At 40.7% G+C, this 14,867-nt stretch overlaps 1 long non-coding RNA gene across 1 annotated transcript in view; it reads left to right on the top strand.

Moving 5' to 3' along the window:
• The window catches only part of LOC115278137, a 29,088-nt gene extending 15,295 nt beyond the window's left edge, over positions 1–13,793 (top strand). The window contains exons 3-4 of the long non-coding RNA XR_003902720.1: positions 11,607–11,726; positions 13,768–13,793. This is a non-coding gene — a long non-coding RNA (uncharacterized LOC115278137). The remainder of the gene's footprint in view (positions 1–11,606; positions 11,727–13,767) is intronic.
• Positions 13,794–14,867: the final 1,074 nt, after the last annotated feature.

Genomic DNA, 14,867 nt, shown 5'->3' on the forward strand with positions numbered 1-14,867 from the left:
GGTGCCTGTATTGGGATACTCATAGAATAAATGCCTATTGAACTTCCTTCCTATACCATCCATTCCAGTTAGATAGAGCTCTCTCCCAGGTCTCCCAAGCTCATTTGGACCAGATGGTTTTGGTCACCAGGATATCACAGCATGGTATGCTATACCTCTTCTCCTCCCCTTACCTAAACCCTGCGTGTCCTCCAAGGCCCATTTCAGGCTCCATCCACCCACAAGGCCTTTCCCACTACTCCAGGGCACCCCAACCTGCCCTTGGCTCACACAGTGTATCTCTTAATAGTTCCCTAACTGTTCCATGTTACATTGGGGTTGTCTCCCCAAGCGGATCAGAACCTTTCTGGAATCTCTTCCCTACAAACCCTAGCACAATGTTGGACTTCCTTTTGTGCCCAATAAAATATTCTGTCAATTGACTGGATGGTTCAGAAACCACAAATGCAGTTGGGATGGGGGGAAGAATTAAAAGTACTAGACAGAGCTCGGATTTGGTCCAATTGAGAACGCATCTAAACTTCTACATGTTTCTTTAAAAAAATGAGCCTTCCGGTCCTTGGCTCTGGAGCTCGCTGATGGCTCTACCGGGCCTCAGATTCCAGGGTATTATTGTTTATTTGGCTTTCCTGGGATGCAACTTTGAGAAGATGGATTACAGTGTGCTCTTAATACACTCCACAGCCTATTGATTTTATATGTCATCAATGTATATTGTATGTCTACACTATTACTAGGAGAAGCAGGAGGTGCATGGAGTTATGCCACAGCCTCAGCCCGTCAGCCCATGCTGTGCCCTATGGGAAGCCACTGATTCTTACACTTGGAGCCGGGACAATGCAACTTAATCAGACTGACAGGAAACAGGCAGCAATTACAGTGTGCTGCTACATCTGCTGGGTTCCACTTCACTGAAGGAAGAGTTATCTCAATTTTAATGTACATCCCTTTTTCATGTTTCATTTAACCTCTGCTGTATTATTAAACACATCAAAATATAATGACACTCGTTAAAGAAGAAAAAGAGGACAGTAGGGATATTTTGGACTGTATCTCCTATATTTGTAACTTAATTGTATCATTTTTGCTTCTCTCCAACATCTCCCCCTGGTGAACAACTAATTTGGTATATAGATATTTAAATAGTGAGCTGGGAACTGGCTGTTTAAACACCTACATCAACACTGAGTTCAGCTACAGTGAAATATCCCTCAATCATTTGTCTGTTTTCACTAGGAGTGTTTCTCTTTTCAAAAACATTCTTTTGCAATGTGTCAAAATAGCCAGTTTACCCATTACTGCAATGCACATAAACTGCTTCAAAAGCAGCTCAATGAAATTCCCCAGGAATGTGTTTGTAATACGACTCAGGAGACTATGGAACTTAAACTAGCAGGTGTCTCACTAGCCAGCCCACCCTAGAACAGCCAGAGCCCTATCGGCCAGCCGAGCCTCATGACCTGAGATGCAGGACTCACGAACCATTCATTTCTGCGAGACAAATGTGATGACACACCAGGCTGAGCCTCTCATCTGGAGGCTCCTTCTATTTTTTTATTTTTCCACTTCGATTCTCTGGTCCCCTCCCTATCTTTCTTTGAGCTCCACTTTTATAATTGCACCTGAAGTATTTAGTAAACCTCCCTAAGAATTAAGTGCCCAACAGAGATTAATTGAGACCTTCAATTGCAGACTTTCCCCTGTCCAAGTTTTGAGAGAAATAACAGAGAGATGATACTGGGCTTTCGCTTAAACTCTTTTTTTTTTAATCTTTTTAATGTGTATTTATTTTTTAGTGTGAGAAATAGAGTATAAGTGGGGGAGGGACAGAGAAAGAGAGAGGGAGACACAGAATCCGAAGAAGGCTTCAGGCTCTGAGCCCGACGTGGGGCTCAAACCCATGAACTGTGAGATCATGACCTGAACTGAAGTCAGACGCTTAACCGACTGAGCCACCCAGGTGCCACTTGCTTAAACTCTTAAATATATTTTGACCAAGTAGAAATTGCAAGATGTTTGGAGGAGTTTGTATGTATGGGGGAAATTGAGGAGGACAATGGTAATAGTTAAGAACATGCTTCTATATACATGGATAATTGGGCAAAAAAGCTCCAGTGCCCAATATCTAAAAAAATATACTCTTAGATTTTTATTTAAAGAAAAATCAAACTATTGCTGACTTAACCACATCAGTAACAATTAGGTTGCTATGAGCTAGGATGACACAAAGTGGTACAGAAAAGGGTCTGTGTTTCCAAGGGGTTAACAGTGTAGTTGTAGAATCAAAAACAAATACAGAAAAAGATAATCCAGAGCCCAAACAGGTTCCTATCAGCATTACGGAACTAATTACAGAGCAACACTCTAATGGCTTACGTTCATAGTTAGGTGACCAAGAATGAGCCGAGGACCCTGAAAACGTCTTTGGAGTAAAAGTAACCTGCCATCCAGCCAGCAGGCACCTAAATAGGCCTCCGTTCTGATTATTCATTCCCCCACCGTATGGTTGCTGGCAGTTTAATATTATTTCTGGATAAAAGAGGAAAATAAAAGCAACCCTGCTTAACTCCTGCTTTACTTGTGTGCTTACTAGAGGATCAGGATCATTAACCTTAAAAAGAGAATAAATATCACTAAGAGAGAAGGGGAACACAGCTCGGAGCAATGATTGCAACGAGCCCTGTCGATGTGTTCAAATCTCCAGGCCCAAATAACGTCTATCCCTGGATGTCCAAGTACTTGCAAATGTGATCTCAAAACCTGTGTGAAAAGTCTTTGAAAAATAACGGAGAGGAGGAGAGATACTGGAATATGAGGAAATGTTGTTCTGTCTTTCCGAAAAAGAAGGGAAGATAAAAGCCACATTTCCAGAACTACTAGATTCGTGAGTTTCATGCTCATTTTCATTAATGAATTGTTAATTATTGAATAATGAATTATTATAGAAGAATAACTTTGAAAAGAAGAAGCAATTAGTGAACCTAAGAACAAGGGGAGTACAACAATGCAAGGCCACTACTCACCTACTAGACTAGCCGAAGTAGACAATACTAACAACAGCAAATGCTGGCAAAGACGTGGACTGATGGGAACGCTCATACGTTGCTGGAGGGAATGCAAAACGGTACACCCAACTGGCGTACCCCCCACAGGGCTGGGGGTTGGGAAGATGAGCAAAATGGATAGAGAGGAGTGGGAGATAGAGGTTTCCAGTGACGGGGATGAAAGGTTGGTACCGGCGTTGCATGGTGACAGATGGGAGCCACGTGGTGGTGAGCCTAACATAACCTATGGGCCACTGTGTTGTACACCTGAAACTACTGTAACATTGTGTGTCAACCATACTTAGATAAAAATTTTAAGAAGGAAAATAGAGAAAGGAAATGAGCTAGCAAGCTATGAAAAGATATGGAAGAAACTTAAATGCACATTACAAAGTGAGAGAAGCCAATCTGAAAAGGCTACCTTCTGGATGATTCCAACTGTATGGCATTCTGGAAAAGGCACAACTATGGAGACAGTAAAAAGATGAGTGCCTGTCAGGGGAGGGTGAGAAGAGGAGGGACGAGTAGGTAGAACACAGATGATTTCCAGGACAGATGCCCTGTGTGCAAGGGCCTCTGGAGCCTTCGGGGGCCGTGGCCGGAGCCAGCAAGTCCTGACCTCTGAGCCACCACGACTCACTCTGTTGGAGAAAAGCCTCGCTTGGACCCCTAAAGGCGGCACCTGCACCTGTGAAGGAAGTGAGGGTTTCCCTACATATGGGGACGCTGCCCACAGTGAGGCCACGGCGGGTCCCCACCGCACCCTGGACCATGTGGTATGACCAGCCCAGAGGGTGAGCTGGAAGGACACGTAGAGACCACCCAGGCCGCCTCTCTCTGTTTACACATGAGAAGACTGGGGCTGGGACATTTCAGAAACTTGTTTGGGATCTCACATGTCGGGAGACCCAGACAGACTGGGACCCGTATCTCTGCTGGCTGACCCACTGCTCTTGCCACTACAGGACTGGCTCCAAAGTGGTCCCAGACCAGGAGCATCAGTATCAGCTAGGAGACTGTTGGAAACGCAACAATTCCATCTTCCAGCCCAGATCTCGTGTCTCACAAACTTTAGGGATGCAGTCCAGGACTCATCCTGAGGTTTGGCTCACATTTAAGAACTACCACACTGGGGCACCTGGGTGGCTCAGTCCGGTTAAGCGTCTGACTTCAGCTCAGGTCATGATCTTGTGATTCATGAAGTCAAGCCCCGCATTGGGCTCTGTGCTGACAGCTTGCTCAGAGCCTGGAGCCTGCTATGGATTCTTTGTCTCCTTCTCCCTCTGCCCCCTCCCTGCTCATGCTCTGTCTCTTTCTCTCTCTCAAAAATAAACATTTTTTAAAAATCTTAAAAAAAAAACTACCATACTACATGCTATTCCCACTCATTAAAGGAACCACTTGCCTATAACCTATAATAGATTCCTGATATGGTAGCAGACCAAATAAGGGTGATCATTTTCAGTTGTTTTTGTTTGTTTATTTATTTTTAGGTCTTTCAAATCATCCTTATATAAAGGTTTCCTACAAAATTTACTTCTTCAGTGCTGGGATTTCTACTGTTAGAGGTTCATTTCTGTAGTTAATAGTTTACTCAAGACCACTGCTAAAAGGCAAATAGCATGGCAAAAGCGATACACAGTATAACATTAACAAGAGTAATATTCAGTCCTACTGAAATCTTGCTAAGATCCGGTCTCCATACTATATATAAAATGTCAGCAGCAGCAGTTCTTAACTTTTCATAAACTGATTTTTCAGGCTAGTCTAATCTTTTACAAGGCCAACATCCAAAGGACAGATAAGTGCTAATGGAAAGAGACAGGGTTGGGGAGCATGAAAGGCCCTGAGTAGGGATTGAAGAGTCCATGGAAAGTCCCTTAAGAGAGAGTCTGGGTCACTAGGAAGCATGCTGAGGGCCAGGGTACTCAGTGGAAGATGTTCAGATAGGGCCTAAGGCATAGAGGTCAGAATTGGAAGGGGGCTACTATGTATGGTTGTGTAGGCTGCACACTGCACAATTCCAGAGAACAATATCCACATAGATAAGATGCAAAGGAGTGCTGCCATAGCAAAACACCACATATTTCAATCCTTGCTGGCTGCTGGTTTTCCCTCAGGACTGGGCCCCGCTGCCGGAAGACCATGAGATGTTAGTGGGATTGCAGGATTCTGGCCCCAGCAGTCTCACTCCGGCTGAGTGACTGGGGAGGCGGAGCATGGTGTGGGGTTTGTTGACTTCCTAAATTCCTCACAAGCAAGCTCACTGGCGGTCTCCGTTCACTGCCACTTCCTGGGACACGTTAGAGAAAAGGGCCAAAAGCCAATACTCTCAACTTTTCTACCCCCGACTCCTGCTCCATGCCATCTTCAAAGAACAGTTCTATGAATTGTTGCTGTGAGTTTTTTCTTCTTCGTTTTGTTTTATAAGTGGATTTAAATTGAATACATATACAGAATGACCAATAGCCACCCTACAGTCTCCAAAAAGACATAAACCCTCCAACATAAAGCAGAAAGAACCTGGCTCTCAAAGATCAAGTCCGGGAGCTGCCATAACAAAAGCAGGAAATAGCTACCCCTGGATGTAGACAATATCAATCTGAAACTCAAAATTGTAAATGTATCATATTCTCAGTCTTGAGGTAACCTGCGAGGCACCGTAATTTTTTTTTTTATACTGGTGTCATCTTTCTCTAAGTTAGAAGTGCAGAGGATTTCATTTGTTCAAATAGTCTCCAGATGGAAAAGATTCTAGAAACAACTGGGCATTCTGCAGGCCTCGAGTCAGATTCTGGTGCTGGATGTGAGGACTGAAAAATATAGGCCATTCAAGATTCAGAAGAAAGAAAACAGTGCATCAAAAGGGCCAAAAAAAGTATGTAAAAACAAAAGGCAAAGTCAGTAAAAGATTGAAAGAAATGGAGAGAATAGATACGAAAGGCGCTCAATTAGGAGAAGAGGCGGCAGCAAATGCTGACAGGCCACCCGCCACACCAAGGCTGCTGCAGCCCCACCAGAACCTACCCTATTACTCAGTGCTGCTCATCTAGTTTTTTATTACTACTCATGAAAATAATAATTTAGGAGGAAAAGAAATAATAGTAATTTAGGAGGTCTCTTTTATTTCCAATTAGTTTGATTCCACAATAATATAAACAGCAGTGACCACTTAGACTGCATTCGTTGCAGGCCGGGCACTGCTTAAGATGTATAAATGACGTTAATCTTCACGACCACCTTCTGAGGGAGGTACTATTAAACTGCGGAGGCCATGCTTTTAACCACTGCCTACACCCCCCTGCCCTGCATGAGAAAAACAGCAGTGCTTGCCCTCAATCCCATCACAGAGGCACAGGAAATGGCTTCGCCTTATCCATGTAAAACAAACCTACTGGTCAAGAAAAGGCCCAACAACACTGCTTTGTGTCTTTTTTTTTTTTTTTTTTAATTTATTATTGAGAGATAGAGCATGAATGGGGTAGGGGCAAAGAGAGGAGACACAGAATCCGAAGCAGGCTCCAGGCTCTGGGCAAGCTGTCAGCACAGAGCCTGATGCAGGGCCCGAACCCATGAACTACGAGATCATGACCTGAGCCAAAGTCTGTCGCTCAAATGAGTGAGCCACACAGGCGCCCCTGTTTTGTGTCTTAAAATGAAAGAATACCTACTTATAATTATTGATTAAAATCCATTCCATAGCATATGTCACAAAGCTGAGAGTCTAATTAAAGCTGGAGTAATTTGCTAGGGCCTCCATAACAAAGTACCAGAGACTGGATGGCTTATACAACAGAAATGTATTTTCTCACGATTCTGAGCTTGTCTAGGTTGTCAAAGTTATCAGTTAGCATTTGTTTCTTCTGAGGTTTCTCTCCTTGGCTGGTGGATGGCTATCTTCTCCCTGTGTCTTTCTCTGTAGGTGTCTGTGTCCTAAGTTCCTCTTCTCATGAGGACACCAGTCATATTGGATTGGGGCCATTTTAGAGACCTCATTTTATTTTATTAAAAAAATTTTTTTTAACATTTATTCATTTTTGAGAGACAGAGAGAGCAGAACACGGGTGGGGGAGGGGCAGAAAGAGCGGGAGACAGAATCCAAAGCAGGCTCCAGGCTCTGAGCTGTCAGCACAGAGCCCAATATGGGGCTCGAACCCATGAACCGTGAGATCATGAACTGAGCCAAAGTCAGACACTTAACCAAGTGAGCCACTCAGTCGCCCCTTAATGCTCTCACTTTAAGTTAATTACCTCTTTGAAGCCCAATGTCCAAATACAGTCACATTCTGGAGTACCATTAGGACTTCAATATATGAATTTGGTGGTGGGGTAGGGGGCAAAATTCAGCCCATATAAAGGTCTCTGGAGCGAATGGATTCATTTCTTCTTCCTTGCATCAGAATGAGGAAGCCTTCTCTGCCCCAAGGAATGTTTTCTAGAATCAGAGCTCATAATGCCATTGCCATGTTTATCACCATCAGTCAACAGTCACTGGGCCAATGTCATGCCAGACTTGGGGAGGGAGCCTGCTCTAGTTTACGAAGGCTCATCGGCCCATCACATTACTGAATAGTGAACATCTACTCGAACGGAGCCTCACTTTAGAATCTTCCAATTTAATACCAAACATAAGCTCTAACCAGATCATAAATTCTATCATCATGAGGAAGTTATACATTGGGAGCCACCTCTAAGAAATCCTTTCATTTGAAACAAAAAGAATTGATTTTGATTTTTTCATTGATTTAATGACATTGTCCTGGGTCAGTCACTTCTTTCCATAGAGAACACTAAGAATAACATGCTGCTTCTTCAGATTGTGGTGACACTGACTGGTCATGCTCAAGTAAGTACATTTAGACAAATCTAATTTAAAGAATGGCACAGTCCAGTATACAGAGTTGTAATTTTCTCCAAAATAAGTTTCCTGAAAAAAAGATTTGGGAAAATTTCACATGATGGACACCTAATCATTAACTTTTAACTATTCAGCATATCCAGGAATTAAATAATTACCTTTCGCACACTTTTAAACTTACATAAATCTGCTTAATGAAATGAACATTTTCCATCAGTTTCAAGCATTTGAGAAATGGCCAGTGTCTGAAATTTGAATCCCACATGAAATGGACATTAAGCTAAGGTGGTCTGACAAATGACTGCTAAACCACTTGGCAAAATGACTGCACTGAGCCTCAACTCAATCCAAAATACACCAAATTAAACCTAAAACTCCAAAAAACCCCACCAAATCCTATATAATATATAATAGTACATAATTCTTATATTTTATCTAATGCAAAAGCTTGGTTTCTGATAAAGAGCACTTGGAATATACTGGTTTTACTTAGAGCTTGTAAAGAAGACAGGACCTGAAAGGCTAAATCTGTTCAAAGGAATTGAAGCCACCTTGGGAGGATTACTAAAATGATTCATATGATTAATGCTTCAAATTTTGATATACATTATCTATGACTGAAATTATTTTAAAGGGATTAAAAAAGAAATTGATTTAAAAGCCAAAAAGTGCTAAAGAATAGGTCAAAGTAAATAATAATAAACTAAAAAGCCAATGAGCATACTTTTAAAAAAATTGGCAAAAGAAACCTTCAAAAAATACAGAAATGTTGACAAAGTAGAAGATTATTCTTAAGAGAACTGAACAGAATCAATACAAACTGCTTGAATAAATATTTGAAATACAGAAATTTGGCTCCTGATAATGAATTCTGAATATTAAAATATTTCATAAATTAAATCACCCTGCATCCATTAGCATGTACATGTAGAATGTGCCTTAAAATAGTACTCCAAAGATGGAATGAAAACCAATCAACTAAAACTTTACAGAATCTTTAACATCTGTTAAAACCATCCTGTTATATATGGATTGATATAACAGTTAAAAGAAATATTTTGCATAAACATCTAAGTTCAGCAATTTGATCATCAAGCAAATTGATTTAGCGCATTTTGATCTAGAATGAAAGAAGAGACCCTTTCTGTCTAGTTCACTCTAACATTTCAGCATTCTCTGCTGGTCATCTCTACCCTAAACCAAACTATCTGATTCCTTCCATCTTCCATTCTTTCTATTCTTTTCCACAAATTTGTGGCCTCAAGAATTGCAAAGTTTGAATTTCCTCACAAAGCAGAGGAACAACGGCTTGGACTTGGATTTAGGTTGATTAAAAATATTTATGTGTAACCACGGCATACCCACTAGGGAAGCTATAATAAAAAATACACACAATAACAAGTATAGAGGATCTAGAGGTGAGAACTCTCAGACATTGTTGGTGGGGAATACAAAATGGTGCAGCCACGGTGGAAACCTGTTTGGAAGTTCCTCAAAATCTTATACATAGTTACCATTTGACCCAAGAACTACACTCATACACACACACACACACACACACACACACACTCACACAAGAGAAATGAAAATATTTGTCCACACAAAAACCTGTACACAAATTTTCATAGCAACATTATTCATTATGGCCCAAAATGGAAATAACCCAATATCCACCTGGTGAATGGATTAAAAAAACGTGGTATATCCATATAATGGAGTGTTGTCTGGTCATAAAATAACATTGTAGTTACGTAGTTTCATGTAGTATTGATCCATGCTGCAACATACAGGAAACCTGAAAACATACTAAATGAAAGAAGGTAGTTGCCTTGTATGACTTTATTTAATGAATGTCCAAAAAGGCAAATTCGTACAGATAGGAAGTAGAGAATGAAATAGGATGTGAGGAAATAGGAAATAACTGCTAATGGGCACAGAGTTTCTTCTGGAGTCACTTAGAAATGGTTCTAATACTAGATAGTGGTGATGTTTGCATAATTCTATGAATATGCTGGAAACCATTGAATTGGACACTTTAAAATGATTACTTTTATGATATATGAATTATATCTCAAAAATTCTGATGTATATACAGATACATGTATGTATGCATACATATACATATAAATGGTTACTTCTTTCATAGTAGAATTTAGGGACTAAGATATACACATATAAATTTTATGGAAATGAGACTATGTTATTCATGCTGTTTTGTAACATGGCATTTCACTCTAAAATATGTCTTAGATATATTTCTCTACTGAAATATATTTCCCTATATATGCTATATACATACACATTATATACACATTATATATAGTATACAACTATAGATGTCTATATCTATCTATATATAATCCTTTTATTATTTTTAATGTTCATTTTTGAAAGAGAAAGAGACAGAGCATGAGCAGGGGAGGGGCAGAGAGAGAGGGAGGCACAGAATCCGAAGCAGGCTCCAGGCTCTGAGCTGTCAGCACAGAGCCTGATGCAGGGCTCGAACTCATGAGTCATGAGATCATGACCTGAGCCAAAATAAGACACTGAACTGACTGAGCCACCCAAGTGCTCCTATATAACACTTTTAAATAGCTCTGCAGTACACCATTTAAATCACTACTGATGTTTTGGTATAGCAACAATGCAGTTATGGGTACATTCATGTGTGCATGAATGTGTACATATACACCTGTATCCACATATATATTTGTGTGCTTCTTTGCTTATCTGCTAAAGAAAAATCTAGATAAAATCCTGCAAGGGGGATTTTTGGATCACTGTGCACATTTCTAATGTTGATCTCTATTGCTAAATTGCTTTCTAGAAAAGTTATTTTTATGAGTTCACACTTCACCAGCTGTAATGGAGACTGCCCTTTCCCCTTTTTACACCTTCTTCTTCAATCCTGAGTATCCTCGGAGTCAATTTTAGCTTTACCAATCTGAAAGCTAACAAAGAATTTATATTGTTGCTTTCATAGCATTTATTTGATAATTATTGAATCTCTCGGGCATACCTTTTAGCCACTGGCATTTCTTCTTTTGTAAATTACTAATGTGTCCTCTTTGCCTATTTTTCCTATCGGAGTGTGTTGCATTTTCTCATAATTTGGAAATTCTTTTTTGTAGAGACAGTGTTGTCAGACATGTTGAAAATAGCTCTTCCTACCAAAAATGGCTTTAAGCTTAATTCAAATGCATTGGTGTCATCTTTGACTATGGATTCTGACAAGATGGAAAGATAGTACTGGTTATCGTAGGAACCAGTGAACTTCTTGTCATGGGGAATATGTTCAGATAGGCTACTGGGCCACCTAGCCTAGCCGGGATGTCATTAAGAAGCAACTCAAACATCAGAGGAGTGGTTGGACGAGGTGACTTTTATGATCCCTCCCAGCCCTGAGAGTGTAGGAGTTTGTGAGTGAGACAAATATTTAACCTCATGAAAGGCAAGCTACCGCACCTGTGATAACAAGTGAGGAATTGATTCCCATTACACACACACACACACACACACACACACACACTCGTAGGAGTGGAACAGCCTGCACTCACATGCCAACAAAAGGTAAGTGTGTGTGTATGTATATGCCTTGATGTTTCTATATATGTTCCTATATATGTGAGGGAGATACAAAGGAGAAAGATATACGAACAACTATGTAATTACATTTCTGTGTCTTTCCTGTTTTCAATGTAAAGAGCATTCTAGGGTAGAGAGTCAAAAGCAGGACAGATGTCTATATCACAGCAAAAAGGGAAACAAGTATACTTCCAGAAAAAGAAAGAACAAAAGAAAGAACAAGACAACCGCACAAGCAAGTACTGTTCTCTTGTCTTTGATCTTTCTCCTTTCTTCCATATGTTTACTTTTTTAATCATCTGGATAATTATTTCAATTCTCCTTTGCCTAGTTTCAGTGAGCAGCAGTTATGATGGAAATAAAATTATTAATAGACATTGCTAGAGACTAAAAACTGATTGAAACACACACACGTATACACATAAACACTTTCTTTTCCCAACTCCATGAAATAAATATTATTATTAATCTCATTTTACAAATGAGGAACTGAGGCACGGAGAAGTTAGAGAACTCGCCTAAAGTCACACAGCTAATTAAGTAGTGAAGGCAAGATTCAAAGCTGGGCATCCAGGTTCCAGAATCCAGGATTCAACACTGGCAGAGTGGGTACATCAAATTTTGGAATCCATAGTATTCCTGCCTTCAGATTCATCCTCCAATACTTCAAAGCTTTGTGGCTTTGGAGGAATCATTTCCCTGACCTGAGCTTCAGTTTTCTCCTTTATAAAATGGCACTGGTGTCTTCGAACAGGGCAGTGGTGAAGATACAACGGGACCGTGTTAGAGTCTGAACTGTAGAAGACACTTCCTAAGTCACAGATATTTTTATTTATTTGCTTCAGTCACAAATGCCATCCAAATGTGAGGCAAGAAGTCTCCTAAAAACAATTAGCCCAAGTTATAAGGACAGGCCTTTTAGAAAAGTTGAAAGTGTATCAGGAAAAATACCAGGGTGGAAACGAAAGCCTCCTCCAGCTCTTCAAGGGCTGTGAGGGCGATAAGACCCCTGGCTACCAGAAGGGTCCTGTTATCCTGCGCACAGATCCCTGAAGCTCTGGCAGAATTGGGTAATCTCAGGTGATAAGAGAGATGTAAGGAATTACAACTCCTGATAAAGCACTGTGGTTTTGTTTGCTCATACTTTGAGGAGATATGGGTGACACAGATAAAGTACTGGCAAAAGCCCCAGGTGGGCTTAAAATGAGTCCTCGGGGCTGGGAGCGTTGGAGGGCGGTGAGGTTGGGGCTGGCCTGCTACTGTATTTGTTCAGCTTATCTCAGAGCACGCAGAGCCCTGGGGGGCCAGGTCAGGCGGGGGCGCTCTAGGAAGAGTGGAATGGGAGGGGGGGGGGGGCTGGTCAGCTGCTCTCTGAAGAGAGAAAGTGCTCTGTGGGGTCAAAATGCCCTATGATGTCATCATTTGAACATACATTTGAAAGGGGAAGGCTTCCAGATAAGAGATTTTTCCATCACACGAGGACCAGATAGTCCCGTGGAAGGGTCAGGCTTGCCTCCCCCTGGCTGGACGGTAAGGCAGCTGAGGCCGATCAGATAGGGTGCCTGACCTGACACAGAGTGGTGATTTCTTACCGGCTGAGATGGGAGAAGGGGGATTAGAGAAAGTCTTCTTAGGAGAAAAATGACCTCTGAGCAGGTCCTTGGAAAAAGAATGTGTGGGATGCTGTCAGGTGGAGGAGGGCTGATGAACTCACCAGGCAGACAGGACGGCCATCCTGCAAGTGTGACAGCATTAAATATGCAGACTGGTGCACCAGTTCGTGGAGCATTCTATAGAAAGGAAGCCTATAATTTTACCAGACTTTTCTGTCTCTTTTTATCCCCCTCCACCCAAACTTCATATGACAGAATACTAACTCTGCCCATAAATACTGGCCATATTGAACGAAATGTGGAAAAAAAAAAAAAGCTTGCTGAAGACAGAGAAGTATTTCTAAAAATGATGTTGAATACGGTGAGAAGAAACAGGAATGTTAGCAGAAGTAGAAATTGGTTGCAACCTCCAGTGAAGCAATTTCCCACTTCCTAGGAAAAGAGTGACACGCACGGGGCCTTTGGCTTTGAGTTACCAACACGTGTAACTCCATCCGAAGGGGGAAATGTGTATGTGAGGCTTTTACTCATTTATTAAGCAAATATTTCCTGAGACCCCACGTGTGACAAACCATGGGCATCCCTAGTAGGGATAAAATAGTCAATAAAGCAGACAAAACCTTGCAACTTATCTGAGCAAATAAGCAACTATTTCATTTCATTTCAGATCATGAAAAGTGGTGTGAAATCAAGAGGAAAAAGAATGACAGAAGGAGGGTTTGCTCTGAGAAGGTGACATTTGAACAAGAATCCAAATTATGGGAAAAGAGGACTGTGCAAACGTCTCGGCCCACAGCATCTTAGGCAGAGAACACATGTATTTTAACAGTGGTTATGTGTAACAGCAAAATAAAGGAACAAACAAAAATAAGGAAAACAATGTGATGCTCATTTTTTCAGACTTGATTAAGCATATTTAGGTATCCATGAAATGGAATAATATGTAGTTATTTAAAAGATGAAGATAAATTTCATGCAGTGATAACAGAATGTTCTCTAAATTACTTTAAAAATCATTTTTAAGTGCAGGTGTTGAATATTGTGTTCTCAGGGCGCCTGGGTGGCTCTGTTGGTTGAGTGTTTGACTTTGGCTCAAGTCGTGATCTCGTGACCCATGAGTTCGAGCCCCGCGTTGGGCTTTGTGCTGACAGCTCAGAGCCTGGAGCCTGCTTTGGATTCTGTATACCCTTTTCTCTGCCCCTTCCCTGCTCACTCTCTCAAAACTGAAGAAACATTAAAAAAAATTTAGAAACTTAAAAAAAAGAATTTCACATTAAACTAAATCTCTTAGTCTCAAGAAAGGGGCTCTTTCTATAAAATTTCTGTAAGTTATGGAAGGCAATCCCACACATTATTTCATGTAATTCAAGGCTAATGCCAGATGCTTGTTTCAGGAAACACAGCTGCAGGAAAAATGGTTAAGTGTTCTGTGGCTAAAATAATTTTGATTGGTCATGAAATAAAAAATAATCCGAGGTCAAGGAGGTAGGGGTGACATAGGTTAACGAATATTATCCTTTCTTTAATTTAAATGTCACAAGTTTTCAATATAGTGTAAAATAGGTATCCAAATAATCAAAAAGCTGCATACCTCAAAATAATAGATAGAACAATTCTTACTAGGTTAGTTGTTATTAACAGGTTACTACTGAATTAATCAGACTAGATTTCTAGAAACTCTACAAAAGACAATTGCTTAATTCATAGAATTGATATTGGAAGAAAGCACTGTTTTAACTTTTTATATAGCCCATATAATGTGCATAT

The sequence above is a fragment of the Suricata suricatta genome, chromosome 14 (assembly GCF_006229205.1).
Source record: "Suricata suricatta isolate VVHF042 chromosome 14, meerkat_22Aug2017_6uvM2_HiC, whole genome shotgun sequence".
Lineage (NCBI taxonomy): Eukaryota > Metazoa > Chordata > Mammalia > Carnivora > Herpestidae > Suricata > Suricata suricatta.